The 25,607-nt window shown below is 39.0% G+C and overlaps 1 protein-coding gene across 1 annotated transcript in view; it reads left to right on the top strand.

Moving 5' to 3' along the window:
• The first annotated feature begins 6,311 nt into the window (after positions 1–6,311).
• Positions 6,312–25,607, top strand: part of LOC108790356 (metabotropic glutamate receptor 4-like) — a 119,090-nt gene continuing 99,794 nt past the window's right edge. The window contains exon 1 of the mRNA XM_018560594.1: positions 6,312–6,487. The gene's annotated coding sequence lies outside the window, so the exon portion shown is untranslated. The remainder of the gene's footprint in view (positions 6,488–25,607) is intronic.

Here is a 25,607-nt window from a genome sequence, read left to right as displayed (position 1 = left end):
TTCTGTATGTGCTTTGTAGAATTTCTGCTTTATAATACCAAAAACCAGAGGCAACAATAAGCATTTTTTGCGGACACAAAATGAGTAAGAAATTATGAGTGAATCTGCAATTTTTTCAAACCGCTTTCAGTTGTTGAATTTCAAGCTTCTGGTATCCCGGCATGACCATACAGATAAGGGTGCTTTGCGAGTTCAGTTGCGTTTGAAACATTGGTTTTCATTAAAGGAAACAAGAGTAGAGTTCTGAACTTGTCTGCACGGAAATTGCCAAAGGTGCCACCAAATCTATGCTGTTGACAGAAAATGAAGAAAAATTATGAGTAAATAATGATGGTGTGAAAAAAAAACATTACAGTTTAATATGCCATAAAAAAGACAGAGTTAAAGGCTTCCCCTTAGATTACTGCAGCAGTTGTGATCTAAACTTCTGTGCTTTTGTAAGGAAAGTTTAATGCAATCCATAAGGCCAGTGCAGGCTTCCTGTCACCACACCCAGGAGTGTTGGACGAGAGTTGCAAGAGAAGCCCTTTCATCTGCTTGGTCTCAACCAATGTACTTGACAGCTTTGCTTACTTTTTACTGAAGAGAGTGCATTTTCTTTGATATTAATATTATTTGCTACATACACATGCATACCTTGTTATCCTTAGAGGTAAATAGTTAGCAAAATCTTTACATTTTTATGAAAACCTAAGAAACTGGTTGATTTTCAGCTTACACAAAACTTGTTTCCTCCAGTGTTTCCATATTGATCTGCTTCTCTATCATCTATAAGATAAGGGATGTATTTCTCAATACAGAATTTTCCCTGTAGCCAGTGGTGTACCAAATATTGCTTATTGGTATTGCAGATGCATATAACTTGCATAAAACTGTTTTCAACACATTTTATTCAAACACTAATAGGCCTTCTTGGACTTGGGGAGAAGCTGCTACAACAAACCTAAATGCAGAGGTATGCCACAGGAAGGCATCATCTTAACAATATAGAGCTAAAGCCTTCAGGTATGGCACAGGTTGTCAGCTCCTTTTTTTTTTTTTTACAGCCGACTACTGCATCAGTTCCTCCACTGTTCAATACAAATTCAAATTCCATAAATTCAATACATATTCATCATCTGCTGTTTCTGAATCTCATCCCCAAACTAAATACATACTAATTAAAGGTACTTACTTAACCATAAATCTGGCTGACTTTCTATATCAATTTTGTTCTCTTGCCATGCTTGAAGTAGACGTTGTATATTTAACCACCTCCAACACTTTTGAGAGTGTCGTACCTCCTCTCCGGTCCACGACTTAACGAAAAGTCCTGGCAGCAGCTGGGAAAGCCTTCTGTAATCCACAAAGCATGTCAGTGCAGATTGTACAATGTTTTACCTGCCAAAATATTTGTGTTTCTTTTCATCCAGATTTGTGATTTACACAGCCCTCACACACATCACAGCTGGGAGGATGACACTGTATTCAGTTACTGTTTTAGACTATAAAAGTAGTGTATTCTCTCCACCCAAACATGCTGACTGGACAATAAATGAACAGCAGCAGACTAATGAGGCCATTTGAATCCTTCCTATCAGCATGCTCCTTATCAGAAAATTTGCATGCAACACACCTGACTTTCTGTATAGGCAATTGCAAGACTTACACCAAGTAAAATTCAAGTACTTACACTAATTGCATAAAAAAAATAGTGATGTAATAATAAATGCCTAGCTCCATTAATGTGTGTAACTGCATTTAGCACTTGTTTTAGACTGTCCTACAGGAACCTTCAGTTGTACTTTAGGAATAACTGTGCACTGAACTCTACCTCCTTATGTTAAGCCGTCAGTATGTCTGTATATATCCAAAGATTATACATTAAAACTGAACTGGAGGCAAAACACCATTTAAAACACAAGGTATATGTTCATTACAAATCTTTAAAGCTAAATTCCAGGTAAAGAGCTAAATATACAGATGAAATTCATATATGGGACCTGTTTTACCAGCGAAAGGATTTGTATTTCTGTCCATTCAGTTCAGAGATTTATGCAGCTCTTTCACAAAGCACAGTCCTGCCTAGCAGGAAAGGGGACCTGCTGCAGTTTCCTTTTCCCTTCTGGGTCTCTTCTACACCCCCACCCTGTGACTGGACAGAGAAAAAGAAGCAGCAGACTAATGAGCTCATCGGCCAGTCACTCTTCTCTCTCTTCTTATCAGCATGCTCCCTGTGCGGCCTCTCCCTCCCCTTTTCTGAGTTCTGCTGCACAGGGACTGCAAAAGGATGATACTAGGTCAAATTCAGGTACTTGCACTGCTTGCATTAAAAAAAAACCAACAATATATTCATGATTACAAGGCTGTATTAACTTGTGCATGCTATAATTTAGGTGGTCGGCGCTCAACTTTCTCCCTTTCGCTTCAGCTCTTGGACTGTCCCTTGCATATAATGCAGAGGTATGTATGTGATGAGGTCAGCAGGCCTCTGACTCCTGTAGCCAGGGCCGGCCTTAGGCCTTTAGGCGCCCTGTGCGAGAAAGCTTTACAGCGCCCCTCAGTGACCACACCCCTCAGTGGCCACAGCCTTTAGTGGCCACACCCCCAGTAACCACACCCATTTATTACCCATATTTTTGGTAAAATATAAAAAGCGGGGTCACGTCGGGTATATAGACACCAAACATGTCATGCTTTTAATTGCGCGCACCCGCGAAATCGCAAAAAATTACCATGCCCAAAATTGACCATGGGTGACTCTTTAAAAGCTTTTACCCCTCATCAGTTTAGTGTTATCAGTGATTGATAGCCCTACAATTATTGCTCTCATTCCGACGTTCGCGGCGATATGTAACATGTGCGGCGTAATGGGCGAAATCGTTGTTTTCACACGTATGCGCACCAGACGCCTGTTTGCATGCGTGTATGTATGGGGGGGACTTTAAAAAAAGAATGTAATTCTTTTTTATTTGTAACTTTACATTTTTTGGGGGGAAACTTTATTGCTATCACATAGGGGGGTTAGAAAACCCCCTTATGTGATAGCAAAATATGTGACAGGTCCTATTTATGGAGACATCAGGGGTCTCCAAGACCCCTAATGTCACCTAGGACCCCCCTGAAGAAGCTGATGAAGCAAAGATGGTCGGGTACTCATCGGTCTTGTAATTAAGCAACACAAATAAATAAAATTTTTTGAGAAAGGCATGGAGTGCCTTGTTGAAAACCTAGTCCAATAAATTGAAGTTGCTTCATTACAAGACCCGTGAGTGCCTCTCCCCCTGGACCACATATATATCTATATATAAGGGATGCACCGATACCGTTTTTTTCAGTATTGAGTACCAATATTTTTTTTTTTGGTACTTACCAGTATCGGTATTCGGTATAGACATCTGTGGGCCCAGATTATTCAGGAAGCCAATGTTCTATCGAAAGAAGCTGACTTCCTAGCCAATCAGGAGGCCGGGTGGCTGGTCATGATGTGCCACCCGGCTTCCTAATTGGCTAAGAAGCTGGCTTCACTTATTGCTAGACAGCTTGGCTTCCTGACCAATCAGGAAGCCGGGCAGCACATCATGACCCGCCTCCTGGCTTCCTAATTGGTCAGAAAACCATGCTGCCTAGCAACAAGTGAAGCCGGTTTCCAAACCAATCGGGAAGCTGGTGGGCGGGCCAGGAAGCAAGGCTGCCTAGCAACAAGTGAAGCCAGCTTCTTAGCCAATCAGGAAGCTGGTAGGTGGGCCTTGTTTCCACTTTGGTGGTATGGCTTTTTGGCAGCAAGGCGGCAGAAAAATGGCAATCGGTGCTCTGGACTGATCAGTCAACATTTGAAATATTTGGCTGCAGCAGGAGGCAGTTTGTTCACCGAAGGGCTGGAGAGCGGTACAATAATGACTGTTGCTAGTGAAGCATGGTGGAGGTTCCTTGCAAGTCTGGGGCTGCATTTCTGCAAATGGAATTGCAGATTTGGTCAGGATCAATTGTGTCCTCAATGCTGAGAAATACAAGCAGATACTGTCTGTCTTTCTGTCTGGGATTACATGTAGAGTCAGAAGGATTTGAGGCAGCCTACATCTACAGAAGATCTGTGGTTACTTCTCCAAGATCTTTGGAACAACCTACCTGCGGAGTTCCTTCACAAACTGTGCAAGTTTGTTAACGCGAAATATTGATTTGATTTGGATTTCTCTTCTGTTCATTTTTCTTTCCATTTTGTTGATTGATAAAAAATAAACTACAGTATTAAAGAGAAACTTTACCCATATCTTTATGGTAACAACAAACACACCTTTAAAAATGTTTAGTAATGGCAATCTACAGATACTTTTAGATAATTGCCGGCTTTGTATTCTTTGCATACCTTATTTCTCTTTTCCTCCCCAGTCTTCTGACAGTGGCCATGTTTACTAAATGCAGATTACTAGCTCCCCATTTCCCCACTAGCTCTCCATTTACTTCCTGGAACTCTGGCACATGTGACGAGGACATGTGACCATGCACATTATCTCAGGGGAGGAAATCTTATGAAATTAAAGATGAGATTTCACAGCAATGCTCTACTGATGTAACCTTCCCGGATGCAACGCATTGGCATATTACATCATTTGTGCCAGAAGTGGACCAGCAAGTATATTAACTCTAGTTGTATGTAAATAAAAAACAAGTTTGTTTAACTAGTGAATGCATTTTAAATCCTCATACAGAGCTGCATCCTGATGTGAATTTTATTGAAAGGGGCGGTAAAGGTCCACTTTTGCACAGTTCTCTCTCTCTCTCTCTCTCCTACGTGTAAACCAAAAATGTAGTAACAGTTATTGTAGGCATGGCTTACATAGGTGAACAAGAAGACGGTATATTGCAGCATTTCTCAACCTGTCTTTAGTCACGGCACCCTTTAACAGTTTGCAAAATCATGAGGCCCCCCCAGTCTAAAATATGATGGCTTTCAAGGAGGACCCCACCCAAAAACAAAAAAAGTGGCCTGATCGAAGTGCCCCCTCCAGATCAAGATTCCACCCCTCTTCAAATCACCTTTTGCCTCAGTAGCCCCTCTTCACATCAAAAGTCCCTCTTTCATATCAGAGTTATCCCTTTACATTAGGAGCCCCCTTCCCTTCTCCTCCATCTTCATTTCCCCCCTTCACATCACAGTCCCAGTACCACAACATTTTGAGGCACCCCTGAGGAAGCCTGAAGGAAATTGGCTGACATATTGCACCAACATTTTGGCGAGTCATAGTCCGCCTTCCCTAAGGGTTTTATCCACAATACTATTACTGACCAGCCTGGCCCCTTTTTTTAAAAGTTACAACTCAAACAGAATGCCTTCCTTAGTTTACAAGTATGCAGCCTGACCCCATTTAAATCTACATGCAGCATCCTCTCTGCCTGCGATGCTTCTGTTCTCATTGAAGCAGACCGCTATATACTGTGTCTTTGCTGTATCTCCCAGGAGGAGCAGTATCGATCTAACTCCTATACACCCCAGCTGTGTGAGAGGCTGTGACCTGGCTCTCAGTGGTTCTGATCCGTCTGTCACCAGTAGAGAAATTTTGCGCTTGACGAGCAGAGAGAGCCGGGTTGTGCTGACTGCAGGTGACAGAAGCAGCTGCGCTCTATGATGTGACAAGCCGAATGGTGCAGCTTCTAGTAGAGAACAGCCACTGACTACGGGGTGCTGGCAGACTGTTATAATGCCTCTCATGTGTGTGTACGGGGGCTGCTGATTTCCTCTTTTCATTCTGGCAATCGGATGCATACAGGGCAGCAATATTTTGGCAGCAGCTGGCAGCGCCATCAAGCTGGGACAGGTCACTAGCTCAGCCCCTTAATCCAATCATAGAGGTAGAGGAAGAGCACTGGGCAAGGAGGGGTTGGGGGGTGACACAGGGTGGTTGTGTAAGAGTACAGGAATCTTTAGCTTACAAGGGAAGGACCTGCCTTCTTAGAGGAGGAGAGGAAGGGTGGGTGCTTGGGAGATCACAGAAGGAGCAGTATTGGTTTGTAGACAACCTTTTTCTCCTGGGGGGGTTGGGGAACAGGAGAAGACCTTTCCCGTTCTACACCAGGAACCTGTGAAGGAGCCCCCGATCCCAATGAAGTGTGCACCTGGAAGCAGGGTTCAAGGCAAGGCATTTGTGGCACTGATCCTGGTCATCCCCGCACTGCTTCTACTGGAGAACATCACTACATCTTCTTTCAGGACCACGTAGTGGACAGCTCCTTCCATCAAGCGTTCGCTGCTTCCTATGTAGGTTTCACAAGCTCTTCATTTACTAGGATCGTTTTCCGTTCACTGGCCAGGTAATACTGGGGGCTAGTCCACCTTGCTCCGTTTGGACTTCTAGGACTACTATGCATCCTGACGCTATATTGAGGAGGCACTTCCTGATTACGTAGAACCCCCCTAACTGCTGCAGGAAAGGGGGAACTCCATCTTCACCTCCGCCCCCTTCTACAGAAGATGACCACTGAAGACTCCTGTCTGGCAATTCAAACGCTGGTAAGTTATCCATCCCCAAAGGCATGCTTGGTCCCTATATTATTTAATATTTGAAGATTTGGTCTCCCGAGGGGCTAGAGCTAGCCTCTCTGCTTGTGGTCTTGCTGAAATGGTTAACTGTCCCTAAGAGAGCATTCAATCTGTCAGCTGACAATGTGCAAGAAGAGACCCTGCTGCTCATATTCCATTATCAGGGGCTCTTTTACAACCTGGAAACTGAGCAAAAAGAAGGAGCGAGGACATGGAAAGTGAGAGGGAATGTAAACCCGGCTTAGAGATTAGGTTCAATTCTCAATAGCTGTGTGAGCCTGTCCTGTGCCTGTGAAAATGCAGATGTGCCTAATGTTTTGTTGCTCAATCTGGATCACAGCTTCTTATACCTCCACTGCAAGTGTCTGTAGTCTTTTGGAGTGTATGGCAATCATTTAGCCGATTGATGTTCCTATGGCTTGTCTGTCATTTGTCTCCTTCTGTTCCTTTATCCCTATCTCACCCCCTGTTACTTCCTTTTGTCTGTCTAGGCTTAATGTGGCCATTTACATTTGAGTGCCCCTGCACTCATTTTTTTTTGCAAGCAATCCAATTCATTTTCTTTCTATAGCAGTCTCTTAGGTACTTTAATTCCCCTGTTTCAGTGCTCACCTCCTTATTTGCATTTTAGTCCTGAACTGCTTTCAGTTATCTAGCATTCCTCCCTTGACAAAGGCAAACCCATCTTTAGCTCTACTTCATCTATTCCTCAGTCTCTTTACCTTTTATTCCTAATACCTCTGTGCCATTCAGGGATCATAGTCATCCCATGCACTCTGTGCCCATTTCCTTTACTCTCTCCCTAGCTCCCGGTGTAGCTCTCCCTCTTATCTCTTATACATCCCCCACCCCCTCCTATGTTTTCCTGTGCGTTAAATATTTTCATCTGCTCCTCTGAATTGCACCCATTTAACATCTTTAGGGCAGACTGTTCCAGTCTGTGGTTGGCAGCAAGAAGTCTTGATTAAAATCAGTCTTCTCTCTTGCAGTAGAGAGAGAGATTTACAGGCACTGAAATATAGAGGGTAATTAAAAATCCATTTTAGTTTATGGGAGGGGGTAAGATAGTAGAAGAGAGAAGGGTAACATTACCCAAAGGGGCTCAACTCATTATTAATTTGCATACCATTGTCCAGGTTAATACTTTAATATAATTGTACCTGCATTAGACCTGGTTAGACCTGGTCTGGTGCATAGAAGGAATCATTTGTACAGGATATAGTTTGAAGCAGTGCAACATTCCAGGATACATGATATCTTTTAAACTGTTTGTTATCTCTACTAACAGCAACAACAAGGCTCAAAAATGAGTAAATATTACCCATATATATATATCAGTCTTGTAATTATTGATGTGTTGAGACTTAAAAAAATTTAGGTTTTCTGTCTCATGGTGAACAATGCTGTATGTTTGCAGATTACTGGGGGGTAATTTAAACATTGTTGATTCACATATGATGACTGCACATTATATTGGCATGCTTTTCTGGTTAATAGAGTGTGTAGGATGCACCCCTTAGTGTAAAATATAGGACCAAGCTTAGGCACTATTGGTTCACGTCTCACGCATATTGAAGCCCCAGATGTAGACTTGATTTAATAGTATATCTGCAGATTGTTATTATTTTATGTATATGTTACAAGTTTATAGTGGAATTCTTTTTTTATAAACTAAGCTATATGACTCTTTAACCTATTTTAAGCAGATTGCAGGGACATGCTGAGATATTGCTGTTTTCCCTCCAGTGTACAGCTGATTGATCTTCTGACTACCGATTATGAGGGATACCAGTTTTTGATGTGCTTATGTATACATACACACAAGCTGTGTTTATTGGAGAGTACGGGAAAGGAATGCAAATGTGTACAGATTGCATTCTGGGAGCAGTTCTCCTTCGCAACTGTGTTTTACTGCATTTCATATTGCTATGTTTGCCTCAGCTGCACAGTAGTTTGACCCCTGGACAACAGATAACCGGGACACTTTCATACTGGTATACTGATAATACAGTGTAAAACCATACATAAATGGCAATTAACAAAAACAAGCAATCTTCCATGTATTTAATTATATCTACAGACTGAATGTATTAGGTGTATTGATATTCTATGTATTGACTAGAATGCAATATCTATCTATCTATCTATCTATCTATCTATCTATCTATCTATCTATCTATCTATCTATCTATCTCTCTCTCTCTCTCTCTCTCTCTCTCTATCTATCTATCTATCTATCTATCTATCTATCTATCTATCTATCTATCTCTCTATCATCTCTGTTTATATAAACCCAATGACTACTTGTAATTGTTTACACAATATTGCTTTATTGATCAATTGGCACTAATCAATTCAAGTTGAGTGAAGGCTGCTAATTGCAGTATGTTCAGCTACATTATAAGATGTATCATTTTTTTCTTAAGCAGTATTTGAGACCAAATTGAATTAAGCATTGTAACAGTTGCATAGATACCCAGGTTTTCTTCAAAAAGGAAAACAATTCCTTTTAGGACCCCAGAAACACAGTAAAATCAGGTGTATCAAAACTTTCACCTACTTTAATTATTTAATTATAACTAGGGGTAATAATAGTTACCCCTAGTTTTAAGAAAAGCATGCAAACTTTTTTTTATTATTTGTTAATGGATGCCATTACCACTGCATGCTCCAGGGTAGGTATTCCACAGCCTAACTTCTGTTACTGAAGAGAACCCTTCCTACCACCGATGTTAAAATAATCTGTCCTCTTACTCCATTGATATGCTCTTGTCTTTTGTACATTCCTTAAAGTATAAAGTTAATTTGCCCAATATTGATATTGATCTTGGTTGTATTTATACATATTAATTAGATCACCTCTGAGGTGTCTTTTATGTCAATTTGTATAACCTTTAATTGAATGTGAGAACTCTCTTCCCTTTCAATAATTTAGCTGTCTGCTTGAACATTTTCCAAATCTGCTCTGTCCTTTGTTATATGCTCAAAGTGGTACCCCGTATTTTAGATGTTGCCTTAGAAATTATGTATATAGAATGTAGTGCTATTAGAATGAACTGCCTGCATAGTCTTAGTTTTATCAGCATTGAACTTCTTCTCCCATTTAACAACCCATTTTGTATTTTGTCAAGACCCTTCTGGAATATGTCACTGTTCTGCTGAGGTTTAATAATTCTACATAAGTTTGTGTCATCAGCAAAAATGGCGACAGTAATAAAATGACTGCAAAAGAAATGGGCCCAGTTACAATCATTTGGTACATTGCTGCTGACTAGGTCTTTTATCCTTTAAAAGGAAATTATAGTGAGTTTGAGTTGTTGTTGTAATAGTTACCTTAAAATACATTTTATGTAACGTTTATGTTTTCCATGCCTGATGTACTGTATTTCCATTGTTGTAAAATACATGTAATACTGTACATGTAGATTCTGCTGCTAGTGCCTACCTGTATTTCAACACAATCACTTAAGTCCTCAAGATTAAAAACTGCTGGCATCTATTCTCATCTGCCTGGAGAAGCTGTTGTTTTCAGTTCATAAAACCTGAACAGTAGACTTAAGGACTGAGAGAGAAAGCACAATACAGGTAATCATAAATGGTCTGAGCTCATCCTCAGTTTGATGGAAGTTTGGCCATTAGGGGTTATCCTAGGGGTTAATAATGAGCATTTTCAACCATTAGAAGCACTCATTATTGCAAACAGTGGTTTTCTAACTTGTATAATCTCTGTGCAATTGGGCTGATCTTGCATTTTAGTAATTGAGAAGAGTTAAAGAACACTTCACTATACTTGCGCTGCTTCTGCTAATCATATAAGTTGTTTAGTATATATGGAGGGTTTCAGCACTTTTAAAGAGGGGCTGATGTCTGCAACCCTATAACTGTTGAGGAGACACTGTCTATCTACTGTCAGCTCAGGGCAAAACCGTTTGCAACACTATTAGGCAGAAAGCAGACCCTGTGGGCTTGGTTTGCTAAAGGCAAATAGACTGATCACTTTGCAAGGGAATGTTCTCTTAGCTTAGTGAATGAAATTAAGCTCTGTTGATTTCCATCATCCAATCATGTGCAAGGAAAAAATAATATTTCTTTTTTAATTTTCCTTGCTCGTGATTGGTTATTCCTTGCAAAGTGAATTTTCATCACATTTACTAAGCTAAGGGAACATTTCTAAGCAAAATGAACAGCCTTTTTACCTTTAGTAGATCAACACCAGTATATCTAATAAATAAATATGGCTGCACCAATAAACACATATTACAGAGAGGTAATAGAGAGGTATGGTCTTTTAAATATTACCTTGATAAGATTTTTTTTTTTTAAAGATTAGGAGACATTTTTACAAAACTGGAGAAAATACAGTTTAGAGATGGCCCATAATGACCAAAAAGATAATTTTATTTCATTTTCACAGAGAATAAAATATACAATCTGATTGATCACTATGTACAACAATCTTTTTGATGAGTGCTTTTCTCCAGTGTTTGTAAATAGGCCCCTATAGTTTTCCCTTAAAGGAGTAAACCAACATACATAGCTTTTTCCAGATTCATACCTTCATTTATTCGGAATAAATTGCTGTTTGTTTCATAATTTTTTTGTAAACACATTTTTAAATGGGATGGTCGGCCATGTATTATACCTACCTGGTACAGTCTTAGTAGTGAGAAAAGCTGCAGCATCTGCATCCCTTTTAGATGTGGAAGAACATCAGAGAGTGTCTTATAAAATATGAAACTTCTGTTGAAGGAGATACATGGACAGAAGTGCACACTTCTGGAAAGATCACTGAGATGAGAATAGCAGGAAATTAGATTTCTAAAAGCATTCCATTCTCCAACATTGTAAAGAATGCCTCCAGTTTCCAACATTGCAGGAAAGCAACATTCAAGTTTCTTTAAATTCTTAATTTTATTATTTTTTTTATTTTATTTTTTTTAATGAACCATCTACAGATGAAAATAGAAATATAATTTTTGAATAAAATTTAAAGCTCACCTCCAGTTTTCAGGACCCGCTCAAACCTCCACCCCTCCCTGCAAACCTTCCACCCCATACTTTAACACATATTCAGCACACATACCTTAATTCCAGGAGAATGCAATTCTTTCATGTGATAAGTGGGTTCCTCTTCCACTCCTCTAACCTCAATGGTGGATGCTTCTCACTGGTGGATAGGCAACTGTAAGCCCAGACTATGTGATGTCTGGGCTCACAGACGTTTTATGGCTTTTGAAGCACTGATATGTTCTGTTATAAGAACTTTTTGTTGAAAGTAGAGATTTTCTTTTATTTCCATTTCTTTACCCATGTAAATATACTCTTTCCTAGTCCTTGCATCCTCAACCTCTGTGATGTTGTGAGAAAAACCAACAAATGTTTTTGCAGATATATCACATTAATAGCATATACTACACCTAGGTATAAACTTGCTTCCTCCAGAACCAATAAGGTTAGACAGAATCTATCATTTATGAACCCATGCTGATTAGCTGGTATTTCATGATTATGTAATATATATTGATATGTTTCCTGCCTTAATATATTCAATTACTGCATATACCATTCTTGGGGAACTGGCCCAGCTAAAATAAAGTCTACAAACGTACATCCATGGAGGTTGAAAATTGAATCTAAACCCAAAACAAACATTTTATATATTGCAGATTTCCATTCCTTAGATGTATCAGCAACCTCGGACAGGGCTGATAAATTTGTTTGAGATTTCATTGCAGTTGTTAGCTCACTATTGGAAGTACGATTTCTAGCAGCATCAACTGGTATTTGTTTTCACTTATCAATGAGGTATAACAAAATGCTTTTATTGGTATATTTAACAGACCAAAAGGAAGCAAATAAGAAGAGTTCAATGTTCAGATTTGCATAAACTTTAATTACTTTAGCACAGTATTGTAGACATTACAATCAAAGTAGGCATTCAAGTCAGGTATTTTATTTTGAACTGTACATATTCTTGTGTTTGGCAAGTAATACTTAATAGGGAACATTGGCTTCATCTGTCCACTCGGTTTTCTGGTATGGCAATGTATTTCAAGGGTAAGGAAATTTTTAGACAATGTGTACTTATCCTTTTGCCCCCACCCCACTAAGCTGATGTAGCCCCTCCCAAAGATCCATACTTAGGCATAGCCGAAATTTTTACTGTGGGTGCTCTGCCAGTTTTGCAAAAGTTTATTATTTCCGGTAGCTGTCAGAATAGCATAGCCGCAATGGCAGATTCGACCATCCATGCTGTTAAGTGTGTATGGAGGAATTTGTTAGGTCCACTATAATGTTTACATCTTGTGGGCTGGCTGCTTCATTGCTTCATAACTATGTCAGTAGAAACCCATAGACTTTTATGGGGGCCGGGGGACAGATTGGGGTGGGGTTGTTTGGGCTGGGGTGGCAAAAGGGTAAGAAAACTTGTCTTACACATTAAACTTTTAGATTTTAATTTGTCCTCTACTATTTCCTGATTAATTTCTTCTAGAGGCTATATCATAAGCTTTTTTTTTTTTACATACCGTTTATGTTTTTGGGGATTAAACATCACTGGGAATCCTTTTTTTTTTCCAGTCTTTTGCTAAGTAAATTTTCATTTTGGAAATGTTATTACATTTTTAGTTTTAAGATGAACCTATGCCCAGAATATGAACACTAGAATGTTATGAACAATCAGTAAAAGCAGTTAAAAACAAGCCCTCACTCACCTCTGTAGCTATAAGCATTGTGGAGAAACGTGTCTTCAAAATTCAGATGCACTATAATAGATGAGAGCAGATCTTGGCAGCCTGCCAGAAACAAAGAAGGTGTTTCTAAGCTGTTAGAAACAAACTGAAAGTGACTTCAAAGTCTTTGTTTTCTTTGAAGATTTTTGAGAATGAATTACTTCACATTACAAGCTGTTAGAAAGGAAAGAGATGGGTTGTTTTAAAGCTCTTTTACTGCTTGTTACAACTATGTAAGTAATTTATAGGGTTATTCACAAAAGGGTGAAGAGTTTGGAGAAGGCAGGACAAGTGAACAATCTAGGCCAAAATTGGTGAACCGGAAAGTGAGCTGAATTGGAGAATTTTCCCAAAGCTATTTTGGCCTACATTGTTCACTTATCCTGCCTTCGCCAAACCCTTCACCCTTTTGTGAATAACCCTGTTAATGTCCATAGAATGCGCCTTAAATAATCTCAGTATTCTGAAGCTTAAAGTATTTAAATTATTTCCTTTTATAAAAATTAACAGCCATGACTTTTCATATTCTACCATATAGTTTGTCTTTTATTCATAGTTACATAGTTACATAGTATTTGAGGTTGAAAAAAGACACAGGTCCATCAAGTTCAACCTTTGTGTGTGTGTTTGTTTGTTTGTTGTGCGTGCGTGCATGCGTGTGTATAAGAGTCCCTGTGTGGTCTAGTATTTAAGTGTATCCATACCCCTGTATGTTACGGTCTCTTAGGTTGGTATCTAATTGACTTTTGAATGATTTCAATACTTTCTGCTGATGCCACTGCTTGTGGCAGAGAGTTCCAAAATGTAATCGATCTAGCTGAGAAGAAGCCCCTACGCCCTTTGTGGATAAATCTTTTCTCTACCAATTTTAGGAGGTGGCCTCTAGTCCTTGTTATGGAGTTTACAGTAAAAAGTTTAGTGCCGATGTTGCCATCACCACTAAACGTTTTGTACAACAAAATCATGTCCCCTCTCAATCTCCTCACAGTGTTAACAAGTTTAAATTTAGCAAACTTGCCTCATAGCTTTGACCCTCCAGCCCCTTAATTATCTTTGTTGCTCTCTCTTTGTCCTTTCTCCAGCTCCAGGACATCTTTTCTGTGGATTGGTGACCAAAACTGAACCGCATATTAAAGATAAGGCCGAACTAGTGATCTATAAAGTGGCAAAATGATTGCCTTGTCTCTACAGTACATTCCCTTTTTAATACAGGACAGTACTCTGCGCGCTTTGTTTGCCGCAGGCTGGTATTGCATGCTATTATTCAGTCCGCGGTCAATTATGACCCCCAAATCTTTTTCCATTTCTGACTTCCCTAGTGGAGTACCCATTAACGTGTAATCCGCTTGCCTGTTTACAACCCCAAAGTGCATTACTTTACATTTTTCGACATTAAACCTCATCTGCCAAATAGTTGCCCACTCTCCTATTTTATCCAGGTCCTCCTGTAATGTTATAATGTCTAAGTCCATGTCTATTACCCTCCCAATTTTAGTATCATCTGCAAACACAGAAACATGGCTATTGACGCCCTCCCCAATATCATTAATAAACAGGTTAAATAGTATGGGGCCTAGCACAGAACCCTGGGGTACGCCACTCTCAACCTTACACCAATGTGAAAAAGAGTCATTTATCAATACTCTGGACACGTTCCTGTAGCCAGTTTTTTATCCATGTACACACCATTTCATCTATGCCCATAGATCTCAGCTTGTGTATTAGTCGTTTATGTGGTACCATGTAAAAAGCATTTTGCAAAATCCAGGTATACCACATCCACTGGTTTTCCTCTATCCAGATCCCTACTCACCTCTTTGTAGAATGTTAGTAGGTTGGTCTGACAAGAACGGTCCTTCATAAATCTGTGCTGATTATCACTTATAATACCTTGGTCACAAACAAAATCCACTAAATAGTCCTTTATCATTCCCTCAAACAGTTTGCATACTATTGATGTTATTGATTGGGGTTATTCCTAAACCCTTGTTTCCCAAAGCATAGTACTTGCTACTGTATTTGAAAAAAAATGTTGACATATATACAGAAATACATATAAGCAAAGCCTTCTATAGAACATGATGTGTTAATGATCAACATGAAAGGCAACTAGAGATGGATTGCATTTTAGGTTTCGATTAGCTTGATAAATAGTCATTTATATAAAAAGACTGGAACATTTACATTACTGGAGCCTGTGGGGATGTAATCCTTGGCACACTTATCCTTTAGCTGTGTCCACTATTCAAGTAGATTTTGCATGGTTAGCTAGCTTTGTAGATCATGCCATAGTAAATAATGTGCTGACATATTCCAAATAGAGCCATTAGAGGTGATTTGTGTTTATTCTTTATTGCTGGCAGGCTAAAAATAATAACAAGTAACCTATGCATGAAAAAGCTGACTTTTAGCCTCTGACATTTCTATAGCTTCTCCTATTATGTTTAAAGGCAAAAATAAATATTGTCTAAATACAAAGAGGTATGTGTATCTTTAGTTGAATCTTGGAGTTCTTTGTGCATTTCTTCCACATATGTGCAGTAATCCAGCATAAAATAACTCCTGTAATAAAGACCAGTCAGTGCTGCTCTCTCTCCTTGTGCAGGATGACTGGTCTTGTATGTGCCCCCTCCTGTATTTTTCTGCAGACATCCTGTAGTTGGTAGGGCTTGCTGGGTCCCTCCCATAGCTCTGCACAGGCTGTGTACAACACAGTGATGATGTCACTGCTACATAATATTGGGGTTAGGTGCACAAAAACAAATTTATATCCTTTATGGATATTAATGGATATATTTAAAGAAACATGTTTGCTCCCAGAGTTTAAGTGTATATGAATAATGAGGACAGGCATGATGATCAGTTACTTTGAAACAGTATTTCCACATTTGCAGCTAAGTTTCGGAAACCCCTACTATATGTTTATATGTTATATCTTGTATGTCATATATGTCTTATATGTTCCCATTGACACACCATAAAAATGATAATAATAATAATAATAATAACAACAAAGATTTCTTACCTGTTCAGTGGTTTCTTTGGAATAGGATTATATATAGGACTCTGCAGGCAGCGTTCAGTGGTTAGAATAGAAGACTGTGAGCTGATAAGGGGACAGATTGCATGACAGTTTAAAAAAGAAAAAAGTTAATTAACATGCAATAGGGGAATTTGTTGAAACTGGAGCAGACATAATCTGGAGCAGTTGGCCATGGCACACAATCAGGTTCTATTTTCATTTTCAAAGGTTAACTCAAGAAACTGAAAAGAGAAGCTGATTGGTTGCAATGGCCATCTGCTCCAGATTCTGTATGTTCCAGCTTTGATAATTTTCCCCCTATGTCTTCAACCCTTTGCTAGGACAGACAGCCCTGCTTATCTTACCTTGATAATGAAATCTGCCCGAACCCCCCAGACAGTAAGAACTAAGCAGGATTTTTCAGTCCTGCAGTATGCAGAAACATCATCACAAAAGTAAGTTGCAATGTATGCTTTGAGAATATGTAACAAATGTAAAGTAGGTGGCTGGAAAACTGAAAATACACTTTAAACAATGTTTACCATACAAGGTGTTAAAGGGGGAATACAGAAGTGGTTATATGTATGGGTCAATAACCTGCATTTGTCAGCCATATATGCAGTGTATAGATCAGTGACTTGAATTACTGCCCTCCTCTGTGCCACCAAAGGCAATAACTTAACCACACTGCCAGCACAGAGTCTTGCCTCCTCACTGCTTTTATGGACACTGATGCAGATTTTCCATTACTGCACTAATTCTATTGTATTTTTACAACGAGGAATCTGGCAAGATTTCTGATTCATTCTGTCCCTAGAGGGCACACTACTGCTTTTATATACCATTTTATGAACGTGAAAGGGAAAAATATAATGTATCTATTAGATACAAATAGAATACAAATTGTGTATTATGAATTTACAGACATAGATCATTTTCTGCACAACATAAGGGAAGCCATCAGGATTGCAATAAGAGAGTTCCCTTTGCTAAATTGTCTTTGAAAGTGCAAGCTCCTGGGCTTTCACCTTTATTCTTCCTTTACTATTTGGTGAGTTAGTAACCCAAAATAAGTATGTGCATATCAGGTGTCCTGACACCACAATAAGGAAGCCTTCACCTTTGAACACATCAGCAATGGCAGCTCCCATTTGCTATCCTACCAGGGTCCTTTTAAAGGCGAACTATGGGGTTAAGGCTTTTCCCCATAGTTCTCCTTAGGGTAACGGGAGGACACAAACTAGCGTCCTCCCGTCACCCTAAGCTCAGTATACCGCTAGCTACAGCTCGCGGTATACTGAGACGCCGCAGAGGTCGAGAGGTGAGCGAACGCCGGTATGTGTTCACTCACCTCCCGATCTACTGAGCCGACCTGTGACAGTCTCATTGTCACAGGTCGGCTAGAACTAGGAGGTGAGTGAAAAGCACTCACCTCATAGTTCTCCTTTAAGTTTAAGTCTAATGCAGATGCACTGTTATGGAATTAAAAGGGTTAATCTGAAGTCTGATGGTGCTTGAGCAAACACAGAAGAAGAGACATGGTAAACTCTTGTTCAACAATCTATTCTAGCAGTCTGGAAACCTAAAAAATAAAAAACTCAGGTTCATGCTCAAAGTCCTGCAGCCAAGAGCCAGGTGAGCATGAGAATTAGTCCCAGTCCTCCAAGTACAACACACAGAGGAGGTATCGGAAGTAAATAATGCAGACCTGTCCCCACCCATGGATGGACACCCCTTCCAGTGTTCCAATCACCTCCATGGCCATAGGTGTATACAAGGGGGTGTTCGGCTCATCAATAGTTCTAATACCACTAACAGTTGACCGCGGAATATTTAGTAGCAAGGAAATTTCACGGATGGACTTATTGCACAGGTGGCAACCTATCATGGTACCACGCTTGAATTCAATGAGCTCCTGAGAGCGACCCATTCTTTCACAAATGTTTGTAGTAGCAGTCTGCATGCCTAGGTGCTTGATTTTATACACTTGTGGACATGGAGATGGTTGGAACACCTGAATCCAATGATTTGGAGGGGTGTCCCAATACTTTTGGCATTATAGTGTATATATGCATTATGGTAGTAGAACCACAGCGGGAAAAGAGTTAATAGGGCAAGGTAATCTATAGCATACAAATAAAATATATAATTCAGTAATTTGACTACACTACATTGAAATTAGTTTGTTATAAATGACTCCATCTTGCACATCAGATTTGCTGTTTGTGTTGTTTTACTAGAAAATAGTTTGAAATTATTCCTATTATAGGGAATTATGGATTATAGGGATTATGGCCATCATTTATTTTAACGCTGTAAATACAAGAAATAATAGGTATGTGGACAGGCAGATAATAAGACACATTGTTGATAGATTGCTAGACAGATAAATAGATAGATGTACAGATTTCTACATATTGAAATCAGCAGAATAAGCTGCGACTGGAAACCCCATCCCAGTTTTCTGATGCTCTCCCCTTGAGAGCTGATAAAGACAGAATTTCAATGGGATTTCCAGGAAGCCGCAGCTTCAGGTTGTAACCCTTTTGTGATCATTTTCTAAATGCACTGTTGGCCTGGACTATAGACTATAACCAAATGTATATGTATTTAACATAATAATGATAATAATAAAAACTGGTAACATTTTCATGCTGAGTTGACTTTTCATTGCACAGCACTGTTTTATAAAGGAATTTTTACAGTCACAAGTAAATATACTTCAATAACTGACACTAATTTCTATTAGCATTCATTGATCTTGAGATTAGGGGAATGGAATTTTAACTCCTGGAAGCAGAGTCTGGAATCCATCACTGTTAATAAACTTGGTACATGAACATATGAGTACAGTGATATTTTAACTGTGTGTCAGTTTATTTCCAACAGCCCTGCCCCTAGCTGCCTTCCTTCAAACACATAGCTGCTGTCAGTTCTTCCCTGCTGTAGAACTGCTCTGTTATATCTGTGCTGTAATGTGAAAACCTCCTTTTATACACATAATGCTATCACAGCATCTTCATCTCACTCTGTGTACTGGAAGAAGCAGATTGTAAACTGAACTTCCCTCTCTATTTCCTGTGACTCTAATCAGGGGCTACAGGGAAGATGCTGCAGCTGTCCCCTCCCAGCACAGAAACACAAGAAATATTATCTGTAATGAGAGCCAGAGGGAAAGAAGAGGGAGAAAATAAATAATGAAGAGGGAAAGCAGAGATAATGGATCTGGGCATGGGGGGAATTGGAAAGGTGAGGCTGACATGCCTGTGCTCTGCTGCATGACATTTACAAAGGTAAAAAGTTTAGAAGGAAAGATGACCAAAACCACCAGAATATATACCATTGATAATTCCTGGTTTGGGCTTAGAACATCTATTTTTAATGATATTTTAGATATCAGCTTGGTGTAAGTAATCTTATCAATGCATATTCAATTTATTTTTAAATGTAATGTATCCCAAAACAGTTACTTTTAAGGCATGCCAACTGTCATGGTTGCCATTGTGCTTATATGAGCTCTGAACTTTCAATCCCTAAAATGTCTGGTGTCATAGCTAATTACATGCGCAGCACCATGGCAACTGCAATCCAAATAGAGGCCTAACTTGGCTGTAGGGGATTGGAGGTTGTAGTTCGCGCTTTAAAAACATTTTTCAAATTTTTGTAATTATACAGTATATGCATATAGGGGGACACCCATACGTGATCATAATATGCCCATAATGCTCTCTCATGATGCAAAGTTGGGATTAAGGAGGGTTAATCCATCATGGCATTATTTAATGGTGAATGTATTGATAGTGTTATTGTTGAAATAGTTGTTAATTTTATTTAATACATTATTTAAATGTTATTTATCTTTAATATAGATGATGTGGGGGTGTTCTAATGTTTATTATAGGGGGGGCAGCCATACTTGATCATTATATGCCCATTATAGACTTGTGCGCCGTCAAAAAATGTGTTCCGTTTCGGAATATCCGTTATTTTGTATTTCGGAATTTGTACCTTAATTTACGAATTTCAGGAAAATTCGTACGAATTTCGATTCGTAACAAAACGAATCGCACATGTCTAGCCCATTATGCTCTTTCTTACAATGCAAATTTATGGGGTTGAAGAGGATGAATCCACCATGTCATTATTTAATGGTCAACGTATTAATACTGTTTTTGTTGAAATATTTGTTAATTTTATATATTTATACATTATTTAATTTTGTTATGTAACTTTTATATACAGGGCTATTCACAAAAGGGTGAAGAGTTTGGTGAAGACAGGAGAAGTGAACAATCTAGGCCAAACTAGCTGATTTGGAAAAATTCTCCAATTCAGCTCACTTTCCAGTTCAGCTATGTTATCCTAGACTGTTCACTTCTCCTGCCTTCTCCAAACTCTTCACCCTTTTATGAATAGCCCTGTTAGATTCTGTAGTAGTATTCTATCTGGAAGTTTTACATTCATTTTGAATTTTGTGAATAGAGCTGCAGCAAAGACTCACAGGTTTGGTTGCTTGGTAACCAAGGTCCAGTTTTGGCTGTTCTGGGCAGTGATTGGGATGAAGTGCCACACTTTGACAACTAATGAAGCTGCAGTGACACAGACAATACTGAGTAGCCCTGCTGCTGGCCAGCAGAGTTAGAATGTCTCGGACAAATACCCGAGGGTTGTATGACTAAAAAGAGATCGGAGATATATAGAGCTGATCGATTGGAGTTGCTGTCACACAAATAGAGAGTCACACAAAGAGACAGCCATTGTAATCTGGGTCAATTGGGCGCAATGGAGAGATGCCATTTAAGTGGTAACAACTTTGATTTGGAGATTAATCCTGGTTGTGTTTTGCTTGTTTGTGTATAGAGAGCAGGGATTTGTATAAACTATGGAATCGTCCTCCTTTGTAGCAATTTGTATCTCTTAGTAATTTGTAGCTCAGTCACTCAATCTTTAGAGCAAGCTGCAAGGTTGCCAGCTTCACTAGCTACAATTGTTATCCTATGCAGCTGCTGAGTTATAAGAATACATTACATAACGCTACTACCAAGTGCATACCGTTTGGTAACGAAAATAAAAGATCGAGAGCAAAGCCTGCATGGCTAAATAAAATGGCAAGACAACACACCAAAGAAATCTGGCATTAAAAAAATATAAGATGGAGGTTACTGCATTGACATTCCAGAGCTACAAAGAATGTAAGGAGATAAAATCTGAGTAGCTAAAATAGATTACAAAAAGCATATCGCCACAGTCTGTAAGAAGAACCCCAAAACATTCTACCAATATATAAACAGTAAAAAGGTAAGAAAAGAGCAGGTAGGCTCAATTAAAGATGAGAGAGGGAGATTAATCAAAAACGGCAGGGAGAAGGCTTAGGTATTAAATTAATTTTTCTCCTCAGTATACACTCAAGAAAAAGACGGGTTTAATGGAGATAAGAATGCGAGTAGCTTAATGCGTAAGATACCACAGTGGTTGACAGTAGCTGGGGGTTGAAACAAAGACTTGAAAAACTTAATGCAAATAAATCATTAGGACCAGATAACCTGCACCCCAGGGTACTTAAAAAGCTCAGCCATGTTATAGCGAGGCCATTATTCCTCATTTTCAAGGACTAAATACTTAATGGAAGGGTACCAAGTGACTGGCGGAGGGCTACGGTAGTACCAATATTCAAAAAAGGTTCAAGATGCCAACCTGGGAACTACGGACCAGTCAGTCTAACATCAATAGTATGCAGACTGTTTGAGGGAATGAGAAAGGATAATTTAGTGGATTTTGTTTGTGACAAAGGTATAATAAGTGATAATGAGCATGGATTTATAGAGGACCGTTCTTCTCAGACCAACCTACTAACATTCTACGAAGATTTGAGTAGAGATCTGGATAGAGGAAAGCCACTTGATGTTGTGTACCTGGATTTTTGCATAGACGCGTATTACACAAGCTGATGTCTATGGGCATAGATGAAATAGTGTGTACATGGATAGAGAACTGGCTACAGGAACGTGTCCAGAGAGTATTGATAAATGGCTCTTTCTCAGATTAGTCTAAGTTCGAGAGTGGCGTGCCCCAGGGTTCTGTCATAGGCCTCATATTGTTTAACCTATTTATTAATGATATTGGGGAAGGTCTTAATAGCCATGTTTCTGTGTTTGCAGATGATACTAAAATTTGGAGGGTAATCAACACGGACATAGACATTATTACATTACAGGAGGACCTGGATAAAATAAGGGAGGTGGCAACTATATGGCAGATGAGGTTTCATGTCGAAAGATGTAAAGTAATGCATTTAGTGGTTAAAAATAGGCAAGCGGAATACACATTAATGGGTACTCCACTAGGGAAGTCAGAAATGGAAAAAGATTTGGGGTTCTTTGTAGGCCAGAAATTGAATAGCAGCATGCAATGCCAGTCTGCGTCAAACAAAGCTAGCAGAGTAGTGTCATGCATTTCAAAAGGGAATGTACTGTAGAGACAAATCATTCATTTTGCCACTTATTGATCACTGGTTTGGCCTCATCTATAGTACATGGCTCAATTTTAGTCACCAATCCACAGAAAGGATGTCCTGGAGCTGGAGAAAGTCCAGAGAAGAGCAACAAAACAAATTTAAGGGGCTGGAGTATCAAAGCTATGAGACAAGATTGCTAAATTTAAATTTGTTCACGCTGGAACTGAGAAGTTTAAGAGGGGACATGATTTTGATGTACAAAATGTTGGGTGGTGATGGCAACATCAGCAATAAATGTTTTACTGTAAACTCCCTAACAGAGACTAGAGGCCACCACCTAAGATTGGTGGAGAAAAGATTTATCCACAAAGGGCATAGGGTATTCTCTTCAGTCAAATTGGTTAAATTTTGGAACTCTCTGCCACAAGAATTGGTATCAGCAGAGAATATTGATTCTTTAAAAAATCAATTAGATACCACCCTAAGAGACCGTAACATACAGGGATACAGGTACTCTTAAAAACTAAGACCACACAGGGACTCATATACACACATGTACACACAAATACACAAAGGTTGAACTTGATGGATCTGTGTCTTTATTCAACCTCAAATACTATGAAACTATGTAACTATGAAGAGAACAATAGTTTCACCTTGTTCACTAAGCTAAGTGAACATTCACTTTGCTAAATGAACAGCCCTTAATATATCAACCCCTTTGCGTTAACGGACTGCTTTGTATTTATCTGCTTTATTTATTTATCATTTTTAGCACATAACATTTTTATTTTTTTACCAGGTATATAAAAATATGGCACATGCTTATTTTATACTTGCTATTTAAAGCCAGCAGGTGGAGCTGCATGCTCATTTTCAGATATTTCTAAGGCTTACCTTAACTGACTTTACTGAAACAAAGCCTGTTCATAGCATTTCAATTATAGATTGTTGAAAAGATAAAAGTTACTGCTGTGCTCTTTCCTTAAAAAATTCATAATGCTCTATGAAACCCATGTCATGTATTTAAGGTTTTTTTTGTGTGTAAATGAAAGATTTCAATGTAACAATTAAAAAGGTTTACCATATCAGTTTAAAATGTGTAAACCTAAAAATGAAATAAAAATGCAGCCCCCCCTTTAAGAGAAACCAAACTCGGGAACGGGGCTCAAAAAAGATAGGCAGTGGGCAAAAAGATTACTCACCAGTATTGCTTATGGTAACCCTTCAGCTGAAATTTCCCATTACACATTTACATGCCATGCTCTGCACTGTGTCTCTGTGTGGAGGTGGCCATCTTGGTAGAGGGAGGGTTTTGCTTCCTCATGTCAGTGCCTCCAGCAAAGGAGAACAGTGAGCAACACAGTAGTGACATTGCAAAATCTTACTTAAGATCCTATCACACCAGCAGTCAAAGGCAGCAGTGCACCTCACCCTGCAGAAGTCCAGTTAAGAGGTTGTAGGTACAGCGGGTGGCTAGACATGCTCACATACCAAGAAGTGCACTGCTATTTTTCTGAAGAAATTCAAGACAAAAGGAACATTTTTCGGGGTACTGCTTAGGCACAAATAACTTGGCAAATCTTCACTTTTTTAGTTCAGGTGGCCCTGTAATTGACTACGGATGAATTCAGAAGAAACAGATGAATTCAGTGAGGCTGAGTAAAATACAAAAGTCCCTCTAGTGGTTAATCTAAACATCTCTATATGTAAATTGTGGAAGAGCACACATTTAAGATATAAAAGTCAAAGCAAAAAATAATTTTAAGAACACTAATGACAAATATTGTATTTTGGTTACTGTTAAAAATTCCTTTTTTATTTCACCTGCGTTTATTGATCTTTTTCTCCACTTTTTTCTTAAGGCCAAGCCTGCCCAGAAAACATGTCAGTTACAGGGGTTGGGGCAATTAATATAACACTGCCAGAAGTGCTTACAAAGGCCAGCTTTTATTCATATAGTTTCAACCTTTGTTTCAAAAGAGAAAATATATATAACCGCTCAAAAAGTATTAGCTGGATTTGGGCTTTAATTTTCTTGTCACTTCAATTTCAAAATACATGCTCATCTAAAGCTATTCTACCCACAGGGTGACAACACTGCCAATGCAATTTCAATATCGAACAGTCTTGTAGATCCTATTAAAGTAAGTGGCAAAATAACAAATCTGCTTGCAGGATCAACAGGTAATGAATCTATGTCACAGGGGGCAATAATGCCACTATTTTTCTCCAGATACTCATCGTCCCTACTACTCAGTGCTGGGTCCCATCATGTCACGGAAACATAGATCAAATAAGTCTTTACAAATAAGACTTTACAAATAAGCTCTTGATAAGTAAAATGCACCAAAGGAGGTGCCCTTGGTGAATTGTCTGTGTCGAGGTGACTGATAAAATTATACAGCAGCAGAAAATGTGGAGTGCAGCTCTTTTCCTGTACTTTGTGTGATATGTTACAGTAGGACTTGTGATAGATTGCATCATATGTGTGTATTTTTTTTATTTTACATATAATTCTAGTTAAAGGTAAAAAATGCAATAATAATTCTATACTATATGTGCTCTTTAGAAATAAAAGGACTTTCTCTAAACACCAGCAGTTTGTTGCCAAGTAAATTTGAGAAGACTGGTTACCTTATGCCCCTTCCACACAGGCTGATCAGCAGGGGATCCATGCATGAATCCCCTCCTGACTGATGTGGTACAGATTGGATGTTACCGCTGTGACATCCATGTCTCGCCAGTTTCTTCCTCCATCTTGGGATGGAGGAAAAAACAGAAATACTGTGTACAGAGGTACTCGTGTTGATTCATAGGGAATCGGATGGAAATGTGTCTGTTTACATCAGATTATCCCCGATACGGCGTGAGCAGGTCCAT

Source organism: Nanorana parkeri, unplaced genomic scaffold (genome assembly GCF_000935625.1).
Source record: "Nanorana parkeri isolate BGI_ZX_2015 unplaced genomic scaffold, ASM93562v1 scaffold468, whole genome shotgun sequence".
Classification (NCBI taxonomy): Eukaryota; Metazoa; Chordata; class Amphibia; order Anura; family Dicroglossidae; genus Nanorana; species Nanorana parkeri.
Note: the sequence above shows the minus strand (reverse complement) of the source record. Positions and strands in the feature narration are given on the sequence as shown.